This window comes from Macaca nemestrina, chromosome 7 (genome assembly GCF_043159975.1).
Source record: "Macaca nemestrina isolate mMacNem1 chromosome 7, mMacNem.hap1, whole genome shotgun sequence".
Lineage (NCBI taxonomy): Eukaryota > Metazoa > Chordata > Mammalia > Primates > Cercopithecidae > Macaca > Macaca nemestrina.
Window position 1 is genome coordinate 42,632,352 of NC_092131.1, and position 27,954 is coordinate 42,660,305.

The 27,954-nt window shown below is 43.0% G+C and overlaps 1 long non-coding RNA gene across 1 annotated transcript in view; it reads left to right on the forward strand.

The window, feature by feature from the left end:
- Positions 1–27,954, forward strand: part of LOC139364271 (uncharacterized) — a 36,494-nt gene that overhangs the window by 1,763 nt on the left and 6,777 nt on the right. The gene's annotated exons all lie outside the window — the stretch shown is intronic.

The following is a 27,954-nucleotide window of genomic DNA, read 5'->3' on the forward strand; positions in this document are numbered from 1 at the left end:
AGAGCTGTTTCCACATTCACTCTAAGAGAAAGACCGCCCCCCCACGAGGGCCTGAGTTCGATGCCCGGCCTCTCCCGACCCGCGGCTGCGACAGCCCCTCTGAGGCGGAAGTTTATTCAGTACGGGAAAGAGAACAGCGAGGGGAGAGGCTTTGCCCTAGGATGTGTCCTATCCGCTCGGACTCGGAAAATTCCCGTCGCCCGCGATGCAGAGCAGTGGGCCGAAGGGCTGCCTCAGAACAGCCCAGACCGCCAGCTGAGCGGGAGGACCTGAGCGCGCCGCCCCAGCACACAAAGTAGTCGCGGGCCGAGGGGTGCCGCCGAGGCCAATCAGAGCCGCGCGCCGCGTGAGTGGAGTGCGAGCCGGCCAATCAGAGGGCCGGAAGATGAGCTTCCCGTTCCAAACTCTTCCCTGTAGCCTTGGGACCCAGATCCCAAGCCTGGGGCGCTTTACGGTGGGAAAGCGAAATGGTGCCCTGAAGACAAGAATCATTTCTCAAGGCTTGGGCATTTTAAAGTACATACTGGGGACACTTATCCCAAAACAAGTAGCGGCGGCCTTTTAGATGTTAAATATTAAAAGATCACGGAAAAGAGATTTAAGAGGCAGTGGCCTGTCAAGATTGCAATCTGCCTAATAGTCAATAAATTCACATATTTATTGAGAATATGTACCAGGAACTCTATCTTCTTATGTGCCAGGAACTCTATCACAGATACACAAATAAGGTACTGCTGATTCCGAACAAGAAAATCCCTTGTCCTCAAGCAGCTCGGGTTCTGAGGGAGGTTTTGCTAGACCTTGTGACTCGTATTTATTGTCAGCTCTTTAAACAAAAAGCACTCTATGAAGTGCTGTACTTTACAGTCGTTTTTATGATTTTTATCTCCCTGTGAGAAAAGAAAATTGAAAGGAAAGTAGAGTGACTTATCCAAGATCACACAAAAGATGTTCTAGCTCAGTTTGGGTGTCATCATTCAATAAAATTATTCAATAACAATTTATAAATGCATGGATGCTCTCTCCCATGAGAGGTCTGTGGTAAGCGTACAAGCAGGACAAAATTCTGGTATAAAAGTGACACACTTTGGTTGTTGGAAATGAACACAAATGTTAGGCTTATGTGGGATTAAAGGTAAAAATCTTATCAGTCATACTCTAGATAATTTTTAGAAGTCAGAGGTGGGGCGGATATTTACGTTTTAGTTTAAACACAGCATTTTAAAAATATTTTAACAAGCAAGCGTAACTTTTTTTTTTCTAAGATAGAAGCAGCAGGAAGGATCACTTAAGCCCAAGAGTTCCAGGCTGCAGTGCCACATCATGCCTGTCAGTAGCCACTGCCCTCCAGCCTGGGCAACATAGCAAGACCCTTATCTCTAAAATTAAAAATAAAATTTAAAAAAAGAAAAGAACTATTTATAGTTGGTTAATAATCATGATAGTTTACACTGTATAATACTTTGAGATATCCAAGTTCAAAGCTTTATATTTGCCTCAAAATTCCATTTTTGTCTGGCCTTCCATTTTTACTTCCAAAATCCTAGGAATTAAAGCACTTATTTTCCCTACCTGCTTCCAATTGGGAAAAAAAAAAAAAAAAAACCTAGGAATGTTTTGCCCAGGATTTGGTGCATTTGTATAGAGCAGTATAGTGTATGTTAAAATAACAAATAACTTTGGGCTGGGCGCGGTGGCTCACGCCTGTAATCCCCAGCACTTTGGGAGGCTAAGGCGGGTGGATCACCAGAGGTCAGGAGTTCAAGACCAGCCTGGCCAACATGGGAAGACCCCATCTCTACTAAAAATACAAAAATTAGCTGGGTGTGGTGGCGGGTGCCTGTAATCACAGCTACTCGGGAGGCTGAGGCAGGAGAATCGCTTGAACCAGGGAGGTGGAGGTTGCGGTGAGCCGAGATCGCACCATTGCACTCCAGCCTGGGCAACAAGAGTGAAACTCCGTCTCAAAAAAAATAAATAAATAAATAACAAATAATTTGGTATCTCTTGAATACACTCAGAAACTAATTCTTCAGTGATTTTGAAGTCTGCTTTGTTGAATCAGTATGCTTCTCCACCTGTGACGGAACATTATTATCAAAACCCTTTCCAAGGCAGGCTCAGGATTTAGCTGCTATCCCAAAACTGGAGGTCTCTGTCAGGCAACTGATATCTGAGAACAAGTCTTTACACATTAAGTTCCAAGCCAATCATGAATTTCCAGGAAATTCACTTATAAAAGGGATGATTACCCTGCCTCTTCTCAGTGTGGACAACAGTCCCAGCTTTTTAAAAATGCATTTATTTTACTCTCTCCAGAGAAGAAAATTCCTAGAACTCAGTCTTTCTCTTGCCAGGTTAAATTCTGAGAGAGAAGGAATCCCCCAAAAGGTTCTAAACATCACTGGCCATCAGAAAGTGTCTGTGTCAAAAGCGTTTTTCCACAAGCTGCAGGTCCCCCCCTGTTGCTGGGCTCTCTTATTCTCTTCTCCCAACTGCTTGCCTCTGCTGCTCATCACTCCCAGTTTGTGATATTAGATTAAGTAAGTATAGGTACTCCACCTCTTACTCCACCCCTCCCTCACCAAACTAGGTTTTGGACCCATCTTTGCTTATCCCAAAAGTTAAAGACAAGTTCTGTTCAACAAAAGATTAGACAGAATAATCTTTATGATCTGTTATACTGAGAACTAACAGGGCCTTGTCAGTGCATTGTTCTCTTTTACATAGCCTCAGTCAAATTCTTGCCCATCAGCTAGAGCTATGGGGACTTGGGTGTGGGGCAAGAAGGAGTCAACCCTTAGACAATGGAAAAGATCAAAATGAAAGTTAAAGTGAGCACATGAGTGGCCATTTTATTGAGAGATTAGCTAGATCAAAGTTAATGAAATTGAATGCTATCACATTTCCTAAGTTGTGAACATTCATGTAGAAACTGGTTTGAAATTTACTACCATTTTATTATGACTGTAATAAAAATAATAGCCAAAGTGTAATAGTGCTGAGCACCAGGCCCCATGCAAAACTCTTTACCTCTACCGTTTAATTCTCAAATCAAACCTTTGAGGTGGATCCTATTATTACGGTGGGGAGATCTGTGGAGTTCCAGCAAGGGGTTGAGGCATTCAGAAGGCTTAGCATAAGCTACTTACCAAATAGTTTAGAAATTTTTCTATCTCTACCAATGTGTACCAACTGACTGTCAGCCATGGAAGCATTCTGAATAATTGTTAATTGTTCTCGTTGTTTTATAATTGTTGCTCTAGCTACACTTCACTTATAGGATCTGATTTTCCAGGAAGTCATCCAACGGTCAGCATTGTTATTGCCAAGAGCAAGAAGGGGTGACCTTGAGATAATCATTTTACCCATCTGGGCCTCAGTTTTCTCATTTGTAAAATAAAAGGGTTGGACTAGGTAAGTTGTTCATCAGTTCTAAAACTACAAATCTAGCCAACTTGACACACCATTGACAATAACTACAAAAATGAAATATGGGGGGGAAGTCTATATTTTCATTTTTGTTTTTTAGAGACAAAGTCGCAGAATGTTGCCAAGGCTGGTCTTGAACTCGTGGCCTCAAGCTGTACTCTCGCCTCAGCCTCCTGAGTAGCTAAGAATCTGTATTTTCTTTTTTTTTTTTTTTTTGAGACGGAGTCTCGCTGTGTCTCCCAGGCTGGAGTGCAGTGGCCCGATCTCGGCTCACTGCAAGCTCCGCCCCCTGGGTTCACGCCATTCTCCCGACTCAGCCTCCCAAGTAGCTGGGACTACAGGCGCCCGCTACCACGCCCGGCTAATTTTTTTTTTTTTGTATTTTTAGTAGAGACGGGGTTTCACCGTGTTAGCCAGGATAGTCTCGATCTCCTGACCTCGTGATCCACCCGCCTCGGCCTCCCAAAGTGCTGGGATTACAGGCTTGAGCCACCGCGCCCGGCCAGAATCTGTATTTTCAAATTCAATGTGTTTTAAGTCACTTTTGAGCCAGCTCCTTAAACAAACTTTATACCTACTCATTAAAAAGCCAGAGCAAATCTTTCCCATTAGAAGAGTAAATGAAGTAATTGATTTAAAGACTGATGAAACTAGCCAGACTATGCCTCCCTATGACTTGCCTCCATGGCTGAAATTTCTGTCTTCTTTATTGGGATAAAGCAGCATATAGTTCACACTATTGATTTCTTATTCAACATTCACTCCTGTCCTTCCTTATTAATAAGGCTCTTTATTTTTGTTTTCATCTTCCAATTTTTTATGTAACCACCCAAACTCCAACTACAGAAGGGCAACTCAATTAGCCAGTTAATGGATTCCCTAATATGGTAGGAGATTTATCATGCTTACTCTCTCCTTCCAGACATACAAAAAGATTACATTTTTTCACACCCACCCCAGATACCCTCCTCCCCTTGCAGTTGGGCTGGACCATGTGACTGACTAGCTATAGGCACCAGTCCGTAGTGAGTTGTGGGTAGAAGTGGTATGTGTCAATTCCAGGTAGAACAGTTCATTGTCAGCATAAGTCCTTACAATGTTTACTCTTCCCCAGACTCAAGACCAGTATTATCTTGAGAGTATTGGTAAAGCCTCTCTCGGCTTAAGTTCCAAAAAATAAAGGACAAGGTAGAGCAGCCTGCCTCCCATTTTCATCTGGTTTTAATAAGAAATACATCTTTGTAGTTTAAGCCACTGAGATTTGGGGGTATTTTTCACTGCAGTATGACCTAGCATCTAGGTTATGCTAGACTAGAATATGCTAGAATTAGAATAGTCCTAGACTATGCTAATTAATATACTTGAAAACCATTAGGACCAGGACAAACTGGCCCAATCAGACCGAAGGAAAGGATTTTCAGTCCATACCTGGGGGAAGGAGTTCTCTCTTTCCTGCCAGATATGAGCAAGTCAACCTGTAACCCAGATTGCCATTGGCAGCAATCTTGCAAGAGGAATTAACCTGAAAATGAAGTCAACCTACTGGGGATGGCAGACAGATAGAAAACCCTTGAAGATATGGTTGAGCTGTGGTCATACCACTCCTGAAATCTGCTCTTTCCTGGACTATTAATTCTACAAAATAATAATTCTGTTTGTTTGTTTCCACCATAACACTGTAAGCAAAAACTCTATCTGTATGTCTTTAATTTCATCTCAGTTCCTAACACAGATATGTCTCAAGAAGCACTAAAAAATATTGGATATAGCCAGGAATGATGGCTCATACCTGTTACCTCAACACTTTGGGAAGTCAAAGTGGGAGGATCACTTGAGGCCAGGAGTTCAAGACCGGCCTGGGCAACCATAGCAAGACCCCTGTCTTTATTTTTTATAATATATTGGATACATTAAAAAATTTTAATGTAATAGATCATACTCTTGCCTTCAGAAATAAAACATTATCTGCATTAACAAAGAGAAAGAATAATTTGATTCAATCCAACCTTTTTACAGATGAAAAGATTAAAACCTTGTAAGACACTACAAGGTTTATCAAGTTCATATGCTTTGGTATGGCAAAATTGAAGTAGGGAAATAGCTAATAATTTCTTCATCAAAATTGACCATAGTTTCCAACTTAGGATAGAGAAGTATTGAGCCAGTATATTACCCTCAGACTTAGTAGCTATTTTGTAACCACATCACACCAACCTGGTTCAACTTTTATGTTAACAAACTTGTGAGTTGTTTTTCAGTTACCATGGGCCTCCAGTTTGAAGGTCACCTAACCTGAACATGCCCAGATGAACCAAGTCTGCAACCACAACAGGAACCTAAGTGCTCTGACTGAGGAGTGGGGAATGAATTAAGAAGGGGACACCACGTGGCAGGATCCAAGATCTAATCATTATCATCACCCCATGGCAGGATCCAATCAAATCATACCTCCCAGCATCACCTCATTGCAAGATCCAATCAGATCACATCTCATTACTTTATGCTTATAAAACCTGGCCCAGGCCAGGCCAGGATCAGGAGGTCGGGAGATCGAGACCATCCTGGCTAACACGGTGAAACCCTGTCTCTACTAAAAATACAAAAAAATTAGCCGGGCGTGGTGGCGGACACCTGCACTGAGCCGAGATTGCACCACTGCACTCCCTGGGCGACAGAGAGGAAAGAAGAAAGAAAGAGAGAGAGAGAGAGAAAGAGAGAGAGAGAGAGGGAAAGGAAAGGAAAGGAAAGGAAAGGAGAGGAGAGGAGAGGGGAGGGGAGGGGAGGGGAGGGGAGGGGAGGGGAGGGGAGGGGAGGGGAGGGGAGGGGAGAAAAGAAAAACAAGCCCTGCACAGGGAGACAGAGTTGAGCATATCCTCCCGTCTCCTTGCGGTTGACTTACAATAAAGCTTTTATTTTCTCAAAAGCCATGGTATTGGCCATTGGCCTCTATGCACATTAAACAGTGCTCAGTAACAATCTGACCTTGGGCAAGTTAATTAACCTCTCTGAGCCTTGGTTTTTCCATCTATAAGAAGGGATGATGACCCCTAGCTCATGGGGTTGTATAGAATAAATGACTCAACATACAAAAAGCACTTAGTACAATTTTTGACATATAGTATATGTTGTACACATTACAGCCCTATTAAATGATGTTTATTAATAGCTAAACCATTTTTATGTATTAGGATAGACATGGTTCTCATTTACCATTCATTTAATTTAGACCACTGACCTGTGTTTTTTCATCTCATATAATTGTAGCATATACCTATATTAGTGTCTGGCCAGCACTCACCTTTTGTATAGGAACTACTGCTCTCATGCCCACAGTTTTATCATGATGGCAGCAAGAAGAGCTGTGTTACTGCTGTCCATTGCCCACACCTAATTGGTCAAGAGGTGGACACCTGACCCAAGATGGGCCAATGAACCCATTCCTCCAGGATGTTTAGACGTGAGAAGAGAATTATCTCAAGCCTCCCTAGATATAAAATCTGAGAGAAGTCATTAGTCATTTGCCAAGTGCAGAAACTCATTCTGCATTAGAGAATAAAGTCAATGGACATAGGAAGCAGAGAAGACAGAAGTATCCTTATTATAGTGTTCTCAGTTCCAGGTTTTCCTGACCAGTAGTTGAATTTCTGCCTTTTCTTCTGCTTAGGCTCCTCTCTTTCTAGGCTTTCCCTGTATCCTTCCAATATTGTTTCCATCTTGCCTAAGCTGTTTCCAGGTGGGTTTATTGTAGATGCAATTAATGCAATAATATGCTCTATTATCATAAAGTGAAAAAATAAGAGAAAAATTCTTAGATATATTACCTTTCTTTCATTAATGACCTGGATGATACTGCTAAGAATATGACCGTCAAATTTATGAAAGTGAATCAATAAATTTTTATAAGATACTAACTATATGTAAGCTCCCAGTAGAAGACACTTCAGATTACCTTCCTATATCTTTTCTCTCATTTTTCCATAATAACAAATCCCCATTTCTGGATGGTCCTATTGCAACTCAACTAAAATCTCACTTTTCCTAGTCTCCCCTGCAGTAGATGTGGCCGCATGAGTAAATTCTGCCTATTGAGATCTTAGCAGAAATATTGTGCAGTGCTTATATTTTTTAAAAAATATCATTAAAATGAAGGAGATATACCCTTCTTATTGCTTCTCTCCATCCTATTACCTGAGGCATGATGATGTGATGACTGGAGCCCTTTCAGCCATCTTGGACCATGAGGAGGATAGCTGTACCCTGGGAATAATGTAATAATGACTGGGAGGGAGCTAAGTCCTTCACAACTTTGTCGAGCCTCCACACCAATCCTGGATTGCTCATTTCCAAAATTATTTTATGTGAAAAATAAATAAGCTGCTGTTTTATTTAAGCCACTATTATCTAGGTTTTACTGTTATATGCCACTAATTCTGATACTATTGATACAATACCATTGCAATTTAATAAATTATATTGAGTTAGGCTGGATCAATAAGGCTGTATAAAAAGAAGCAAGGCTGGGACTGGATGCAGTGACTCACACCTGTAATCCCAGCACTTTGGGAGGCCGAGGCCGGTGGATCACGAGGTCAGGAGATCGAGACTGTCTTGGCCAACAAAAAATTGGCCAGGCGTGGTGGCATGTGCCTGTAATCCCAGCTACTTGGGAGGCTGAGGCAGGAAAATCACTTGAACCTGGGAGGCAGAGGTTGCAGTGAGCTGAGACTGCACCACTGTACTCCAGCCTGGCAACAGAGCAAGACTCTGTCTCCAAAAAAAAAAAAAAAAAAAAAAGGAAATAACTAAACAAGGCTGGGCGCGGTGGCTCACACCTTTAATCCCAGCATTTTGAGAGGCCAAGGTGGGTGGATCACAAGGTCAGGAGTTCGAGACCAGCCTAGCCAAGATGGCAAAACCCCATCTCTACTAAAAATACAAAAAAAAATCAGCTGTGCACAATGGCAGGCACCTGTAATCTCAGCTACTCGGGAGGCTGAGACAGGAGGATCACTTGAACCCAGGAGGCAGAGGTTGCAGTGAGCTGAGATAACACCACTGCACTCCAGCCTGGGTGACAGAGTGAGACTCTGTCTCGAAGAAAAACAAACAAATCTGGCCCGGCGCAGTGGATCACGCCTGTAATCCTTGCACTTTGGGAGGCCAAGGGGGGTGGCTCACCTGAAGTCAGGATTTCGAGACCAGCCTGACCAACATGGTGAAACCCCGTCTCTACTAAAAATACAAAAAATTAGCCGGGCGTGGTGGCGGGCGCCTGTAACCCCAGCTACTCAAGAGGTTGAGGCAAAAGAATCACTTGAACCCAGGAGGCAGAGGTTGCAGTGAGCTGAGATCCGGCCACTGCACCCCAGCCTGGGCGACAGAGCAAGACTCTGTCTCAAAAAAAAAAAAAAAAAAAAGAAAGAAAGAAACAAATCTAAAAAGGATCTTGAAAGAACTGTTACAGAAAAAAAGTACATATTATTATACTTTAAAAATTAAAAATCCAAAAATAGAGATATAATCTGGGGAAAGATGGGTAGGAGCAAGATCAGAGAGAAAAATTACAGCCAAAAAGAAAAAAAAAATTAACCACTATCAGTATGATATAAATACTTGCTCCAGCAAGAATAAACCTTGCTAAAGTCACTAAAGTTCCAATGTTCAGCTTTTCAGAGGCAAAAATTCTACCTTATGTGTTAACCCAAGGGCAAATTAGATTCTGATGGGAAAACGCTAATGTTAACCAAACTGACAAAAGTCTGAAAAACCAGAAGGCCCTCTTGAGAGCAGAGATCCTGCCTATCTGTCTTGATCACCACCATGTAGCATATTTATTGAATGAGTTAATTAATTTTCATTGCAATATAACTGCCAACAGGATTGAGAAACATAACCTCTGGTTAGTCAGGATCTTCTAGTTTCCATGGGAACAAGGCCATATAAAATCATGGTTCAGAATGTAGATTCTAACTATATTTGAATCCTTGCTCGCCACTTAATAGCTGTGAGACCTTGGGAAACTTTAAAACTCTCTCTGTCTCATTTTTTCATACCTGTAATGTAGGAATAATAATATTATCTACATCATAGTGTTGTTGTTAGTATAAAATAAGTTATTACATATAACGTTCCTAAGAACAGAGCCTGACACTGAATAAGTACACGATAAATATTAGCCATTTATAGCTCTACAAAAATCCTAAACTAAAGCAAGCCTTTGCAGATCCTATAATTATCTGATCTAAATCCAAAGTCAAGATAACATGAAAACAGAATCTAAGGAAGCAGAAGAAAGAAGTGATTGACAAGATTTCCTACACCAAAGTCTGAATGTCATTTCAGTCAAGATTTCCTAGACCAAAGTCTGAATGTCATTTCAGTTCTGCAGTACATGCTATAACACAACTGTTGGTATTTAAAGCAAGGAGTAAATGTTCTAAAAACAACTCCTTATAAATTGTGCAGGTGTGATTTACAAGTAGACTTATAAACCTACATAGATAGAGGTCAAGTGGGGTTAACTTGTATTTATTTCAAGACTGATCATTTAGTTTAAAATACACTCCAGACGGGCACAGTGGCTCACACCTAAAATCCCAGCACTTTGGGAGGCTGAGGCAGGAGATTGCTTGAGCCCAGGAGTTCAAGACCAGCCTAGGCAACATGGCAAGAACCCCTTCTCTACAAATTTTTTTTTTTTTTTTTTTTTTTGAGACGGAGTCTCGTTCTGTCGCCCAGGCTGGAGTGCAGTGGCGCGATCTCGGCTCACTGCAAGCTCCGCCTCCCGGGTTCACACCATTCTCCTGCCTCAGCCTCCCAAGTACTTGGGACTACAGGCGCCCGCCACCATGCCCAGCTAATTTTTTGTATTTTTAGTAGAGACGGGGTTTCACCGTGTTAGCCAGGATGGTCTCCATCTCTTGACCTCATGATCCACCCGCCTCGGCCTCCCAAAGTGCAGGGATTACAGGTGTGAGCCACTGCGTCCAGTCCAGATTTTGTTGTTTTTTAATTAGCTGGGCATGATGGTGCATGCCTGTGGTCCTAGCTACTTTGGAGGCTGAGATGGGAGGATAACTTGAGCCCGAGGTTAAGGCTGCAGAGAGCTGTGTTCATGCACAACATTCCAGCCTGGGCGACAGAACAAGACCCATTCTCAAAAAAAAAAAAAAATCACACTCCATCTTTTGAGCTCCTACACTCACATATCAAATGGCTGAGAAGACTGTGCAGCTTAGTTGAGCTCTTTAAAGTGCAAGGACTCAGGAATCACTCAGTTTACTTCAAAGAAAGATGGGCTTGTTTGAAAACACAAGAACTGAGACTTACCCCAGAGCTGAAACACTGTCGGATACTGAGGCACCTAGAGAGCTGCCCCTCCATGTCTCTCACGTTTCTGCATTCCCCATGGCATTCCTTTTCCCGCTCTTCTCTCAGCACCAACTCACTTCCATTCTTTTTTTTTTTTTTTTTAGACAGGGTCTCACTCTGTCACCCAGGTTGGAGTGCTGTGGCACAATCTTGGCTCACTGCAACCTGTCTCCTGAGTTCAAGTGATTCTCGTGCCTCAACTTCCCCAGTAGCTGCGATTACAGGTGTACACCACCACAATTTTTTTTGTATTTTTAGCAGACATGAGGTTTCACCATGTTGGCCAGGCTGGTCTCGAACTCCTGGCCTCAAGTGATCTGCCTGCCTTGGCCTTCCAAAGTGTTGGGATTACAGGTGTGAGCCACTGTGCCCAGCCTTTTCATTCTTTATTCTACCTTTTGGTTGCTGCTTCCTTATAATTTTGGATCCCTTATAATTTCATCTCCCTTACAGCATAGATACTATCTTAACTTGTAAATTCTCAGTTTCCTATTACACATTCTCCAGAGAAGGAAGTCTTATTGGGCCTGCATATCTCTTTCTACCAAACCATGTCATAGGTCTTCTGGCCTTGAATCAGGTGTTACTTGTGGTCCAAACTACTTCAAGGTGGTGGTGGCTACCCCTTCAGCAAGGGCTAACACAGGAACTGGCTGACATCTTTGGTACCCTGCTATACTCCTTTCCCTTGCTTTCTCCTTCAATTTTCTGCAATTCTCCTAATCTCTCCAATATTCACACATAGATCGTACCATTCCCTCCTTCTATTCTCTGTACTTAGCAATTCAGTTCAGCGTCAGTCCTCAAATTGGTTTTTGCAAATTCCCCAGTGTGTTGTTTCCAAGAATTGTTGGATTTGGTTCTGTTTATGAAGTCAAGTGGGCTTTTGGAGCTTGTCTTTACACCATGTAGCTTCTCACCAACTGACTCAGCCTTCCTTACATTGGTCTGGTAAAAGGTGGGCTCAGAGGCTGGGCGCGGTGGCTCACGCCTGTAATCCCAACACTTTGAGAGGCCGAGGCAGGCGGATCACCTGAGGTCAGGAGTCCGAGACCAGCCTGACCAACATGGAGAAACCTGTATCTACTAAAAAATACAAAATTAGCCGGGCATGGTGGTGCATACCTGTAATCCCAGCTACTTGGGAGGCTGAGGCGGGAGAAGTGCTTGAACCCAGGAGGTAGAGGTTGTGGTGAGACGAGATCACGCTACTGCACTCCAGCCTGGGCAGCAGGAGTGAAACTCTGTCTCAAAAAAAAAAAAAAAAAAAAGGTGGGCTCAGGAGAAGTTATGAATTATATAAGTGCAACCCTCATGGTTTTTTTTAAAAATAGCAAAAAGGTGAAAGCTGTATGATAATGGTACAAAACTGTCTTCATATAAGAAAGACAGCCCTTGTTTTGAGACAGGGTCTCCCACTGTGCCCAGGCTGGAGTGCAGTGGCATGATCCTGGCTCACTGCAGCCTCAACCTCCCAGGATCAAGCAATCCTCTCACCTGAGCCTTCCAAGTGGCTGGAACCACAGGTGCACACCACCAAGTTTGGCTAATTTTTCAATTTTTTGTAGAGACAGGGTCTCTCTATGTTGCCCAGGCTGGTCTTGAACTCCTAGGCTCAAGCAATCCTCCTTCCCAAACTTCCCAAAGTGCTGGGATTATAGGTGTGAGGCACCACACCCAGTCTTGAGACAGCCATTTGGAAAGCTAATCTCCAGAGTAGGTTTATCAAAAGCTAATGCTATCATATGTTAAAGCAAAAAGTTTATATAAATAATAGCAACAGAAGTCATATAGCCCTGAACCAAGAGGGAAGACTAACAGGGAATTAACAGGGAAATATAGAGGAGTATATGGATATTTGATGGGCACTAATGTCTCTGCCACATGTGGTACATGACATACGCAACCATATGTGGCATGGCTCTGGATAACGACTTAAACAAGAAATAACGAGAATAATGGAATGGATAGCAGAAGGCAAATTTCAAAAATTTTGAAGAATTTGATGATTGGGTAAAAAACTGACATAATGAGATTTGGAGCATAGTTATTTGATACCTTTGATATAGTTTATGGTTGATTGGATGCCACATGCAGGGTATGAAAACAAAAGAAAAAGAAAAAAAAATAGTTTATGCTTGTGCATAACTGTATTTAGAATTCAGGTCTTCCACTCCTAAACCCTATATTCTATTCACTCTTTCAGGCTCCATATTTCATGTACAAAATAGCAAAATATAGTTTTAAAAATTCTGGAATCAGATGGATTGACCATGATATCCCCAGTGTCTAGAACAGTACTTGGCCTGTGGGAAATGTTCAATGAACAGTTATTGAATAAGTGGATGAGTGAATGAATGAATACAGAAAGTAGATTTTATTACAACAGACTAAATAAAAGAAGTTTTGTCTTTACATGTTATTAGATCTTGCAAATGGTTTCCAATGAAGTTTTAATAGCTTTTAAAATAGCTGTTTTTAAAATATCATAGGAAACCTTATACATGCTTATGTCCCCATTCCTAAATAATAGAAGAAATCTAATTAACTTTTTCCTTCCTTGGTCTTATTTTAAAGATGAAGAATATTCTTACCCTAATAAAATAATCCATGCAGTCCTTTTACCTTTAATATTCTATGTGCCTCTAAGACAAAACTATGCATGATTAAGTTTCCTCTGCAACTTACAAAGAATGCATTTGCCAGCTCCTCCCATGTAACTATGCCTGTGATGACCATATTTTTTTCACCAAATGGCAAGTGATCCAACAACTAAGTCTAATATTAAAAATCTGGATTTTCCTGAAAGTCTAAGACCTATGAACATTCATGGCCTTGGATTTCAAGTGTCCTGGGCTGTTTGTCAGGGCTGATGTTCACCAATATAGCAAAATTCTCATTCGTCAGCGGTCTGTTTTGATTGTCTGAGCCTATGCAATAGTATTCAAAAAATATCTTTTTTTTTTTTTTGAGATGGAGTCTCGCTCTATTGCCCTGGCTGGAGTGCAGTGGTGCAATCTCGGCTCACTGCAACCTCCACCTCTTGGGTTCAAGCAATTCTCCTGCCTCAGCCTCCTGAGTAGCTGGGATTACAGGCATGCGTCATCATGCCTGGCTAATTTTTGTATTTTTACTAGAGACGGGGTTTCACCATGTTGGCCAGGATGGTCTCAAACTCCCGACCTCGTGATCCACCCACCTCGGCCTCCCAAAGTGCTGGGATTACAGGTGTGAGCCACTGCACCTGGCCCAAAAATTGTCTTTATCCTCCATGAGCTTAACTTAGTAAAAGAGAGGCTAACTGAAGTTATGATAAACAGGTTTGAACTCAGATAGTTTTGATTTTGTGGTGGGGAAATCTTTATCCTTCCTTGACTGTCTCCCAATCACAACTTACCACTTTGCTCACCAAAAGAACTGGGATAAATTCTAACATTCATCACAGTAAATCTAGAACTCTAGTGTCACATGCAGATGAAACCAGAACATTTTTACATGTAGATGCCAACTTGGGTGTTTTCTTGTTTGTTTGTTGTTGTTGTTTTTTGAGACGGAGTCTGCTCTGTCACCCAGGCTGGAGTACAGTGGTGCGATCTCAGCTCACTGCAATCTCCTGGGTTCAAGCGATTCCCCTGCCTCAGCCTCCTGAGTAGCTGGGACTATAGGCAGGCACCACCACACCCAGCTAATTTTTTTGTGTTTTTAGTAAAGATGGGGTTTCGCCATGTTGGCCAGAATGGTCTTGATCTCTTGACCTTGTGATCCACCCGCCTCGGCCTCCCAAAGTGCTGGGATTACAGGCATGGGCCACCACGCCTGGCCCTAAAAAAAATGTTTTTTAATAAGCAGAGTGTTGGCAGTGTCTTGGTCTTCTAATAAATAAATACATAAAATTAGCAGGGTGTGGTGACACACACCACTTGGGAGGCTGAGACAGGAGGCTCACCTAACCCCAGAGGTCAAGGCTGCAGTGAGCTGATTGTGCTACTATACTCCAGCCTGGACGACAGAATGAGACCCTGTCTCAAAATAAATAAACAAACAAATATATAATAAATAAATAAATAAATAAATAAATAAATAAATAAATAAAATGTCTAGAGGTCCTTCTGTATTTGTGACTCAATTTTCCATATGTACAGTTCTAGAAAAACTAAATTGCTAGACATGGATGCTCATTAAATCTCTACAGTCATTTGTATAAGAGAAAGAATATTATACTTTTATTATAGTCAAAATGAAAATTGAATAAACAGCAGCAAGTCCTTATTTAAGTCATCAATAGGCTTTTGGGAACTGCAACTTTAAGCAAAATGCCATATAAGGAAACCAATTATGCCACAGGCTAATTGACATAAACAAGAGTTCAGTTCCTATGGCATATTTGTGGTCACAAAAAATCACCAAACTTCTAAATAAAGACCAAAACACTTCTAATATTTAACATTGAAATAAATGTGACCTATACATACATTTAAGAAGGATTAATAAAAACAAGGAAGTTAATTATTTACCCATTTATTCCAGTTCAGGATCACAGGTGGCTGGAGCGTGTCCTAGCAGCTCAGGGGTCAAGGCAGGACCCAGCCCTGAACAGTATGCTGTCCCATCACAGGGCGCACATGTGCGTGCATGCACACACACACACACACACACACACATACTCAGACTGGAACAGTGTAGACATGACAACCCACCTAATATGCACATCTTGGGATGTAAGTGGAAACCAGAGTACCCAGAGAAAACCCACACAGACATGGGGATAATATACAAACTCTGCAGACAGTGGCCCCTGGTTGTGTTGGAAATTGTTTTCTCTCATCATCATTACAATGAAATGACATTGAACCACATGACATTATTCAAGGATCTGCTGTACACCAGATTTCCCCTAATATTCCTATAATCCTCTCGAACTACTAGAATCATCCTCTAGTGCTTTCTAGCCATAGAACATTACAAGTTACTGTGCTCCTTTATATTTCCAAGCCACCATGGTAGTCAGGTTCACGCCACACTCTAGCCAATGAAATGTGGGCAGAAGTGATGTGAGTCACTTCCAAGCCTGGTCTTAAGTGCCCCTTCAAGAACTTACAGCTCTTTATTCCTCTGCCTTGGTGATCTTGGAGGCTACATATTCCAATCATCCTACTATAAGATAGAGGTAACCAGGCTGGGCGCGGTGGCTCAAGCCTATAATCCCAGCACTTTGGGAGGCCGAGGCGGGTGGATCACGAGGTCAGGAGATCGAGACCATCCTGGCTAACACGGTGAAACCCTGTCTCTACTAAAAATACAAAAAACTAGCCGGGCGTGGTGGCGGGCGCCTGTAGTCCCAGCTACTCGGAGGCTGAGGCAGGAGAATGGCGTGAACCCGGGAGGCGGAGCTTGCAGTGAGCCGAGATCACGCCACTGCACTCCAGCCTGGGCGACACAGCGAGACTCCGTCTCAAAAAAAAAAAAAAAAAAAAAAGATAGAGGTAACCTACATCCTTAAGTATCCCCTAGGAGGAGAACAACCCTATAGGCATTGCACTGTGACATGAGTAATAAATAAATCTTAGCCAGGCCTGGTGGCATGGGCCTGTAGTACCAGCTGCTCAGGAGGCTGAGGTGGGAAGATCATTTGAGCCCAGGAGTTCAAGGCTGCAGTGAGCTATAATCACGCCTATAAAAGCCGCTGCACTCCAGCCTGGGCAAACTAGCAAGATTCCATCTCTTAAAAAAACTAAAACTAAAACTAAATAAATCTTTATCGCATTAAGCCACTAATGTTAATTAACCAAGTATTATACTGGCTAAGAGAATAATGGAGAACTAAAATCCAGCCCCTGATTTAGTCACCGAACCATGTGCCTTGGCATAGTCTTTTGCCAAACTGAGTGCCCTAGGCTGCATCTTCCCAGTCTCTTCTAATTTACACACAGATGCTGATACGGTCTGGCTGTGTCCCAAACCAAATCTCATCTTGAACTGTAGCTCCCATCATTCCCATATGTTGTGGGAAGGACCAGTGGGAGATAATTGAATTATGAAGGTGGTTTCCCCCATACTGTTCTCATGGTAGTGAAGAAGTCTCATGAGATCTGATGGTTTTATAAGGGGAAAATCCGTTTTGTTTGGCTCTCATTCTGTCTTACCTGCTTCCATATAAGACATGCCTTTTGCCTTCTGCCATGATTGTGAGGCCTCCCAGCCACATGGAACTGTGAGTCCATTAAACCTCTTTTTCTTTATAAATTACCCAGTCTCGGGTATGTCTTTGTTAGCAGGATGAGAACAGACTAATACAGTAAGTTGGTACCAAGCGTGGGGTGCGGCTGTAAAGATAACTGAAAATGTGGAAGTGACTTTGGAATTGGGTAACAGGCAGAGGTTGGAAGTTTGGAGGGCTCAGAAGAAGATGAAAATGTGGGAAAGTTTGGAACTTCCTAGAGACTTGTTGAATGGCTATGACCAAAATGCTGATAGTGATGTGGATAATGAAACCCAGGCTGAGGTGGTCTCAGATGGAGATGAGGAACTTGTTGGGAACTGAAATAAAGATGACTCTTGCTGTGTTTTAGCAAAGAGATGGATGACATTTTGCCCCTGCCCTCGAGATTTGTGGAACTTTGAACTTCAGGAAGATGATTTAAGGTACCTGGCAGAAGAAACTTCTAAGCAGCAAAGTATCAAGAGAGACTTTGGTGATGTTAAAAGCATTCAGTTTTAAAAGGGAAACAGAGCATAAAAGTTCAGAAAATTTGCAGCCTGACAATGTCATAGAAAAGAAAAACCCATTTTCTGGGGAGAAATTCAAGCTGGCTGCAGAAATTTGCATAAGTAACCAGGAGCCAAATGTTAATGCCTCCAGGGCATGTCAGAGCCGTCTGCAGCAGCCCCTCCCATCGCAGGCACAGAGGCCCCCTGCTGTGTGCAGCCTAAGAACTTGTGTCCTGCGTCCCAGTTGCTCTAGCCATGGCTAAAAGGAGACAGGTATGGCTTGGGCCATGGCTTCAGAGGGTGCAAGCCCCAACCCTTGGCAGCTTCCACATGGTATTGAGCCTGCAGATGCACAGAAATCGAGAATTGAGGTTTGAGAACTTTCACCTAGATTTTAGAGGATGTATGGAAATGTGTGGATGTCCAGGCAGAAGTTTGCTGCAGGGGAGGGGCCCACATGGAGAACCTCTGCTAGGGCAGTGCAGAAGGGAAATGTGGGGTTGAAGCCCCCACACAGAGTCCCCACTGGGGTAGTGCTTAGTGGAGCTGTGACAAGAGAGCCACTATCCTCCAGACTCCAGAATGGTAGATCCACCAACAGCTTGTACCATGTGCCTGGAAAAGCTGCAGACACTCAATGCCAGCCTATGAAAACAGCCAGGAGGGAGGCTGTACCATGCAAAGCCATAGAGGCACAGCTGCCCAAGACCATGGGAGCCTATGTCTTGCATCAGCGTGACCTGGATGTGAGATATGGAGTCAAAGGAGATCATTTTGGAGCATTAAGGTTTGACTGTAGCCGGGCGCGGTTGCTCACACCTATAATCCCAGCACTTTGGGAGGCTGAGGCAGGTGGATCATGAGGTCAGGCATTCAAGACCAGCCTGGACAACATAGTGAAACCCTGTCTCTACTAAAAATACAAAAATTAGTCTGGCATGGTGGCGCATGCCTGTAGTCCCAGCTACTCAGGAGGCTGAGGCAGAAGAATCGCTTGAACCTAGGAGGCAGAGGTTGCGGTAAGCCAAGATCATGCCACTGCAATCCCACCTGGGCAACACAGCAAGACTCTGTCTCAAAAAAAAAAAAATCTGCCTGCCCCCTGGATTTTGGACTTGCATGGGGCCTTTAGCCCCTTTGTTTTGGCCAGTTTTTCCCATTTGGAATGGGTGTAGTTATCCAATGCATGTAACTTATTATATCTAGGAAGTAACTAACTTGCTTTTGATTTTACAGGCTCATAGGTGGAAAGGACTTGCCTTGTCTCAGATGAGATTTTGGACTGTAAACTTCTGAGTTAATGCTAAAATGAGTTAAGACTTTGGGGGACTGTTGGGAAGGTATGATTGGTTTTGAAATGGGAGGACATGAGATTTGGGAGGAGCCAGGGGCAGAATGATAGGGTTTGGCTGTGCCCCCACCCAAATCTCATCTTGAATTGTAGCTCCCATAATTCCTATGTGTTGTGAGAGGGACCCAGTGAGAAATACTTGAATCATGGTGGTGGTTTCCCCCATACTGTTATCATGGTAGTAAATAAATCTCAGGAGATCTGATGGTTTTATAAGGGGAAACCCCAGGCCAGGCACGGTGGCTCATGCCTGTAATCCCAGCACTTTGGGAGGCCAAGGTGGGCAGATCACCTGAGGTTGGGAGTTCGAGAGCAGCCTGACCAACATGGAGAAACCCTGTCTCTATTAAAAATACAAAAAAAATTAGCTGAGCGTGGTGGTGTATGCCTGTAATCCCAGCTATGCGGGAAGCTGAGGCAGGAGAATCACTTGAATCCGGGAGGTGGAGGTTGCAGTGAGCCAAGATTGCACCATTGCACTTCAGCCTGGGCAACAAGAGCGAAACTCCGTCTCAAAAAATAAAAAATAAAAAATAAAAATAAAAAAAAAAATAATAATAATAATAATAATAATAAGGGGACACCCCCTTTCACTTGGCTCTCATTCTGTCTTGCCTGCTGCCATGTAAGACATGCCTTTTGCCTTTTGCCAGGATTGTAAGGCCTCCCCAGCCACATGGAACAGTGACTCCATTAAATCTCTCTTTCTTTATAAATTATCCAGTCTCAGGTATGTCTTTATGGGCAGTGTGAGAACAGACTAATACAGATGCCACACAGACGAGCAGTAGCCCTGAGTAGTTCCCTCCCACATGATCACTCTGTCTCCCGCTGTTTCCCCTTTATAATCCCTCTATAAAGAGCTGCCAGATTCTTTTTTTTTTTTTTTTTTTTTTGAGACAGAGTCTCGCTGTCGCCCAGGCTGGAGTGCAGTGGCATGATCTCGGCTCACTGTAAGCTCCACCTCCCAGGTTCACGCCATTCTCCTGCCTCAGCCTCCTGAGTAGCTGGGACTGCAGGTGCCCGCCACCATGCCCAGCTAATTTTTTGTGTTTTTTTTTAGTAGAGACGGGGTTTCACCATGTTACCCAGGAGGGTCTCAGTCTCCTGACCTCATGATCTACCCACCTCGGCCTCCCAAAGTGCTGGGATTACAGGCGTGAGCCACCGCGTCCAGCCAAGAGCTGCCAGATTCTAAAGCAAGCTCTGCTAAGGCCATTTCCTGCTCAGAAACCCTCAGAAAGACCCCATGGCTTCATGGATTAACACTCAAATCCTTAACATGGTCTCCAAGACCCTCCACAATTCATTGAAAAAAAATCCACCTATGCAGCCTACTCACTATCTTTGTCTTCTCACACCTGTGTTCTCCAGCTCTGGAATCTAGCTGGCATGAGGCAAAGAGCTCCCTCAGCCTGACTGCACATAGCAGATGCACCCCATCTCACATCCTCCTAGTTTATGGAATCTCTACCATCACTTACTCCACAATTTCCACAGCACAGAATCTCTTTGGGTCCTTCTACCTTCTCGGGCCACCCTTCCCTTTAGTATTGAAATTAAAGGGCTAAATTTCCATCTTATATATTATAAGGGAACCTCCATCTAGGTTATCTGGGGGCAAAATAGGTTATCACAGTTGTTTCTCAGTTAGTTCACTCTACACCTGTTCTTCCACCCTGGCTGTGCAGAATAGCAAGAACTCTCAGCTGTGTTCTCATCCCTAGTTGCATCCTACTTGTGTGGAGGGTGTCAGTAGCGCCCACCTTGTCACAAAGGAACCAAAAGGCAAGGAAAGACAGCATACAATACATCCACTCCTACTCTGTAGACACTAACATTGCCAGATAAAATACAGATGCTCATTAAATTTGCCTTTCAAATAAACAGCGAATCATTTTTTAGTATGCCCCAAGTATCGCCTGAGACATACTTATGCTAAAAAATCATTTGTTGTTCTCTAAAACTCACATGTAACTGGATGTTCTGCATTTTTATTTACTAAATCTGGCATCCCTGAGAGTGGGCCCCTTTTTGTTAAATTCTTAATCTTTTGCTCAGATTAGGGGAAGAAGCAGGACACTTCCAGCCAATGCACAATCCACCAAAAACACTGCCATTGTAAATAACATTTTTCTCCCTGAACAGCAATGTTTTCCCTCCTATTATTCATTTTATAGTGATTTCTACACAATAATAAGCCTCTCATGTGACAAAATAAACTTTGTGAAGTCAGGAATCTTATTCTTCATATTCTTTCATTGACTGGCTGGATCTTGAAGGCATTTTTCATGAACTGACTACCTACTTGCTGCATTGGTATTTCAGGAAGTCAAAACCAGCAAAAGCACCAGAAATTTTAAAGCAGATGAGAGTCAAAAGAAAATATGTAGTGCACAGCAATTTTCTGACTTGCATAATGAGCCATTGATTTTATAATTTTGGACTTGCATACATGTTTCCAAATATTTCTCCATATCTTCCAGGGAATACTTAGCTGGGTTTTACCTGAGGGGTATCAGACACTCAAAGGAACACAGGTTATGTCTAGAAGTCCTTCTTTTAAGTTAGCTTGCCAGAGGAGTAATTCTTCCCTATAACAAAAAAGTCAGCTGGGTGCGGTGGCTCATCCCTGTAATCCCAGCACTTTGGGAGGCCAAGGCAGGCAGATCACCTGAGGTCGGGAGTTCAAGACCAGCCTGGCCAACATGGAGAAACCCCATCTCTACTAAAAATACAAAACTAGCCAGGCGTGGTGGCTCATGCCTGTAATCACAGCTACTCAGAAGGCTGAGGCAGGAGAATCGCCTGAACCCAAGAGGTGGAGGTTGCAGTGAGCCGAGATCATACCATCGCGCTCCAGCCTGGGCAACAAGAGCAAAACTCCGTCTCAAAACAAAACAAAAGTTGGCTGACCAGGCGCAGTGTCTCACACCTGTAATTACAGCACTTTGGGAGGCTGAGGTGGGTGGTTCACTTGAGGTCAGGAGTTCGAGACCAGCCTGGCCAACATGGTGAAACCCCATCTCTAATAAAAATACAAAATTAGCCAGGTGCAGTGGCTCATGCCTGTAATCCCAGCACTTTGGGAGGCCAAGGCAGCTGGATCAGGTCAGGAGTTCGAGATCAGCCTGGCCAATATGGTGAAACTCCCGTCTCTCCTAAAAACACAAAAAATAGCTGGGTGTGGTGGCATGCCTGTAGTCCCAGCTACTCTTGAGGCTGAGGCAGGACACTTGCTTGAACCCGGGAGGCAGAGGTTTCAGTGACCCAAGATTGCACCATTACACTCCAGCCCGGGCAACAAGAGTGAAATTCCATCTCACAAAAAAAGAAAAAGTTAGCATCTCCACTGGGTAGGTGTAATTTTATTCTCTTTCAAACAGCTACATCATCTGTAGAATATGAAAGTAGCACACTGGCCAAAAGTTAACATCTTGTAAATCACACAGCCTCACTGTCCAGCTCTCACACCCTGTGCTTTCTTGGTAGCCCCTCTGGAAGCCAGAAATATGGTGGGTTAGATTATAAAGATTAACTAAATAGTATACAAATGTACATAGGACCATGGGAAACAAATGGTCTTGTTCTTTCCCTCATAGCATCCATGTTCCAGATGCCAGTAGGCATCACTAGCATGACAATTATTTTCATAAAGAATAGAAAAGTAGGCCGGGCGCGGTGGCTTACGCCTGTAATCCCAACACTTTGGGAGGCCAAGGCGGGCCAATTACGAGATCAGGAGATCGAGACCATCTTGGTTAACATGGTGAAACCCTGTCTTTACTAAAAATACAAAAAATTGGCCGGGCATTGGGGCATGTGCCTGTAGTCCCAGCTACTCAGGAGGCTGAGGCAGGAGAATCGTTTGAACCTAGGAGGCGAAGGTTGCAGTGAGCCAAGATCGTGCCACTGCACTCCAGCCAGGGCGACAGAGCAAGACTCCATCTCAAAAAAAAAAAAAAAAGGAAATTAATCATAGACTTGGCAGTGCTATGTACTTTCCTGGGGTAATAGTAGTAAAAGTGGGTGTGGTTTGGCTCCTTTAAATACATCATCTAGTCTAGAGATGTGGAAACTTTCTCAAACTGATATATAGGAATATAATAACCCTTTTAGAAAACTTTAATTACTTCATTGAAAAAAGTCAATTTATGTATATCTAGTAGATGCATTTTTTGAAAACTAGACAACATGCACATGATAAAAAATTCAAAAATTATATAAAAAGGCATAAAAGGAAAAGTGAACCTCTCTTCCACCCTATTCCCCTGTCCCCTTCCCCTGAAGCACCAGTGTCACCAATTTGTTTACCCTTCTAGATGTATTCTCTTAATTACAAGCATGTACTTTTTTTTTTTTTTTTTGAGACGAAGTCTCACTCTGTCGCCAGGCTGGAGTGCAGTGGCGCAATCTCAGCTCAATGACATTTCCACCACCTGGGTTCAAGCCATTCTCCTGCCTCAGCCTCCCAAGTAGCTGGGATTACAAGCGCATGCCACCATGCCCAGCTAATTTTTGTATTTTTAGTAGAGACGGGGTTTCACCATGTTGGCCAGGATGGTCTTGATCTCCTGACCTCGTGATCCGCCCACCTCAGCCTCCCAAATGTACTTATATATCGTCTTTAAACATATTTTTATATATAGTGCGTATATACTATTATGCACATTGCTTTTTCCTTTTTAAATCTTTTTTATTATAAAAGTATTATATAAATTAAAGAGAACAAAAATGTATGTAGTATGCCATTGCTGTGTATGGTGGCTCACACCTGTAATCTCAACACTTTGGAATGCTGAGGCAGGCGGATCACATGAGCGTAGGAGTTCGAGACCAACCTGGGCAATATGGCAAAAACCCCACCTCTACTAAAAATACAAAAATTAGTTAGGGCTGGGCACAGTGGCTCAAGCCTGTCATCCTAGAACTTTGGGAGGCCAAGGTAGATGGATCACTTGAGGTCAGGAGTTCAAGACCAGCCTGGCCAATATGGTGAAACCCCATCTCTACTAAAAATACAAAAAATTAGCCAGGCATGTTGGCACGTGCCTATAACCCCAGCTACTTGGGAGGCTGAGGCACTCCAGCCAGGGCAACAGAGTGAGACTCTGTCTCAAAAAAAAAAAAAAAAACCACCGGGTGTGGTGGCACATACTTGTGGTCCCAGCTACTTGGGAGGCTGAGGCGGGAGGATCACTTGAGCCCAGGGAGGTTTAGGCTGCAGGCAGCCATGATCACACATACCACTGCACTTCAGCCTGGGTGACAGAATGAGACCCTGTCTCAAAAAGAAAATAAAAAATAAAAATAAAATTTTTTTTTACATATATATGTATATATATAGTATGCCAGGCACAGTGGCTTGCACCTGTAATCCCAGCACTTTGGGAGATCAAGGCAGTAGGATCACTTGAGTCCAAGGCAACAGTGAGCTAGGATCATGCCACTGCACTCCAACCTGGATGACAGAGTAAGCCCCTGTCTCAAATATATATGTATGTATGTATTCATTTATATATGTATATATACATGTATATATTTTAATATATTCATTTATATATATAAAATGTAGTGATCTTGTTTTTTATTTTATAAAATTTAACAATTTTTCTTTGAAACTATTCCATATTACTGCATACCATTCAGCTGCAGTATGTTTGCTGCACAATATTCCATTATGTGGATGTACCACTAGCAAATCTGATATTGATGGAATTTTTTTTTTTTTTTTTTTTTTTTTGAGATGGAATCTCGCTTTGTCGCCCAGGCTGGAGTGCAGTGGTGCGATCTCAGTTCCCTGCAGCCTCCGCCTCCTGGGTTCAAGCAATTCTTCTGCCTCAGCCTCCCAAGTAGCTGGGACTACAGGTGCCCGCCACCACTCCCGGCTAATTTTTTGTATTTTAGTAGAGACAGGGTTTCACTATGTTGCCCAAGCTAGTCTTGAACTCCGGAGCTCAGTAAATCTACCCGCCTTGGCCTCCCAAAGTGCTGGGATTACAGGCATGAGCCACCATGCCTAACCAATATTGATAAATTTTTACTTTTGCTATAGTGGAAGTTTTTTCGATTAGTTTTCCTTATTAGGTAAATAGATTCATATGCCACTGAGATAGTCAACAGATACATACTGAACACTTACTATATATCTAATACAGTTTGCTTAGGCCCAATAATGCAACAAAGAATATTCCTATACATTTCCTCATCTTCAGATTGTTTGGTCAGTTTTCATGTGTGTACTGTAGGATTGGTATTGTCCATTTCAAGCTTTTAACTAAAGACTCCTTCTTTATCTATTAAGACACAAATCTTCTCTCCTAAATTTGCTCAACGATGACAAAATGGGAGTTCCATACTGCTGAAACTTTAATCTATCACTTTGGGAAGATACAGCAATTTCTCTATAAAGATACCCCTGTGCTTACGTATAAAATCACAGAATTTAAGAGGCAGAGAAGAACTTTATAATCATATAGACAAACCTCTTCATTTTATAAATAAAGACAGTAAGGCTAAGAAGAAGATAAATAACTAGGCCATAATCATACTCCAGCTTCTTTTTCTGACGCAAAATTGGTTAAACATACCTCCTCATCCCCTATTTAAAAACCAAAACTGCAACTTCTACTTGTGGTCATGATGGAATAACATGGGCCTGATTTACTCTGTACATTAAGCAACTGAAACTGAGATAAAATATACAAAAGAGTTTTCAGATGTTGTACAACATGCAACATGGGACAATGCTCTTTGAAAGAAGAGAAACAAATCAGGTGAACCTATAATTAATTGCCCCAGCTCACTGCCTGGAAAGATAAACCTGCACAGGCAAGAGAAACTCCAACACAGCCTGGCAGATATTCTGAACCAAACAGATGAAGTTGAGAATCCAGAGAGGTGGAGTCCCGAATTTACAGGTACTTAACAACTGTTGATAACTGTGCCTGTTACCATTTTGAATTCGTAGGGTAGATTACCAGATAGGAGAAAACTGCACAAAAAGAGCTAGTTCTAGAGTTGTGCAGGGGCTTCCTCTTGAGTCTTCAGCTGAGTACGTGTCAGCGCACACGTGTGAGGAAACTACCTTTGACCAGGGAAAGAGACACCTGAATGGAGCGGTTACTGGCAATCACATAGGAATGGAAATAGCTCACATTCCCTGAATGGAAAAACTTGGCGATACGTGGAGTATCAGGTTGAGGTTTCAGAAAGGTGAGGCCAAATTAGCCTTAGACTAAATGTTGCTCTGCACTTGCCTATCAAAGTTTACATGCGAGCCTCAGAAGGCTCAAACTGTTTCCAAGTCACTTAAATGTAAGTGTCGAAATACTTAAAGGATATTTAAATATTTAACTCAAAACTATTTAGTCAGCCACGGTGGCTCACCTCTGTAATCCCAGGCCAAGGCAGGTGGATCACCTTAGGTCAGAAGTTCAAGACCAACCTGACCAATATGGTGAAACCCTGTCTCTACTAAAAATACAAAAATTAGCCAGACGTAGTGGCAGGCGCCTGTAATCCCAGCTACTGGGGAGGCTGAGGCAGGAGAATCACTTGAACCCAGAAGGCAGAGGTTGCAGTGAGCTGAGATCGAACCACTGCACTCCAGCCTGGGCAAGAGAGTGAGACTCTGTCTCAAAAAAAAAAAAAAAAAAAAAAAAAAAAAAAAAAAAAAAAATTTAAAGGAAGACAAAAACAAATAAAAATTCAGCATCCAACAATGTGAAATTCACAATACTGGAATACAAGAAAAAATTACCAGGCATATAAAGAATCAGAAAAATATAACCCATAATGAAGAAAAAAAATAAATGAATGGAAACATATCCAGATATGACATAGGTAATAAGTAAAATTGGTAGAGAAAGACATTGAAACAGCAATTATAACTATGTTCCATATGTTCCAGAAAATAGAGAAAGGCATGAGCATGTTAAGAAAAGATATTAAAAGCCGGGCGCGGTGGCTCACGCCTGTAATCCCAGCACTTTGGGAGGCCGAGGCGGGCGGATCACAAGGTCAGGAGATCGAGACCACGGTGAAACCCCGTCTCTACTAAAAATACAAAAAATTAGCCGGGCGCGGTTGTGGGCGCCTGTAGTCCCAGCTACTCGGGAGGCTGAGGCAGGAGAATGGCGTGAACCCGGGAGGCGGAGCTTGCAGTGAGCCGAGATCGCGCCACTGCACTCCAGCCTGGGCGACAGACCGAGACTCCGTCTCAAAAAAAAAAAAAAAGAAAAGAAAAGATATTAAAAAACAAAGACCCAAAATGAACTTCCTTTTTTTTTTTTTTTTTTTTTTTGAGACAAGGTCTCACTCTGTGGCCCAGGCTAGAGGGCAGTGGCGTGATCACAGCTAACTGCAGCCTCTGCCTCCCTGGGCTCAGACATCCTCCCACCTCAGCCTCCCGAGTAGCTAAAACTATAAGCACACACCACCATGCCCAGCTCATTTTTTTGCAGAAACAGAGTTTCACTATGTTTCCCAGGCTGGTCTCAAATGCCTATGCTCAAGCCATCCACCCGGGCTGGAGTACAATGGCACGATCTCAACTCACTGCAAGCTCTGCTTCCCAGGTTCAAGAAATTCTCCTGCCATAGCCTCCTGAGTAGCTGGGATACAGGCGCACACCACTGAACTTCTTTTTTTTTTTTTTTAGACGGAGTCTTACTCTGTCGCCCAGGATGGAGTGCAATGGCACAATCTCTGCTCACTGCAACCTCCGCCTCCTGGGCTCAAGCGATTCTCCCACCTCAGCCTCCTTAGTAGCTGGGATTACAGGCATGTACCACCACGCCCAGCTAATTTTTGTATTTTTAGTACAGACAGGGTTTCACCATGTTGACCAGGCTGGTCTCAAATTCCTGACCTCAGGTGATCTACCCACCTCGGCCTCCCAAAATGCTGGGATTACAGGCATGAGCCACGGTGGCTGGACTGAACTTCTTAAAATGCAAAATATAATAGGCTGGGTGCCGTGGCTCATGCCTGTAATCCCAGCATTTTGGGAGACTGAGGTGGGTGGATCGCTTGAGCCCAGGAGTTTGAGACCAGCCTGGGCAACATGGTGAGACACTGTCTCTACAAAA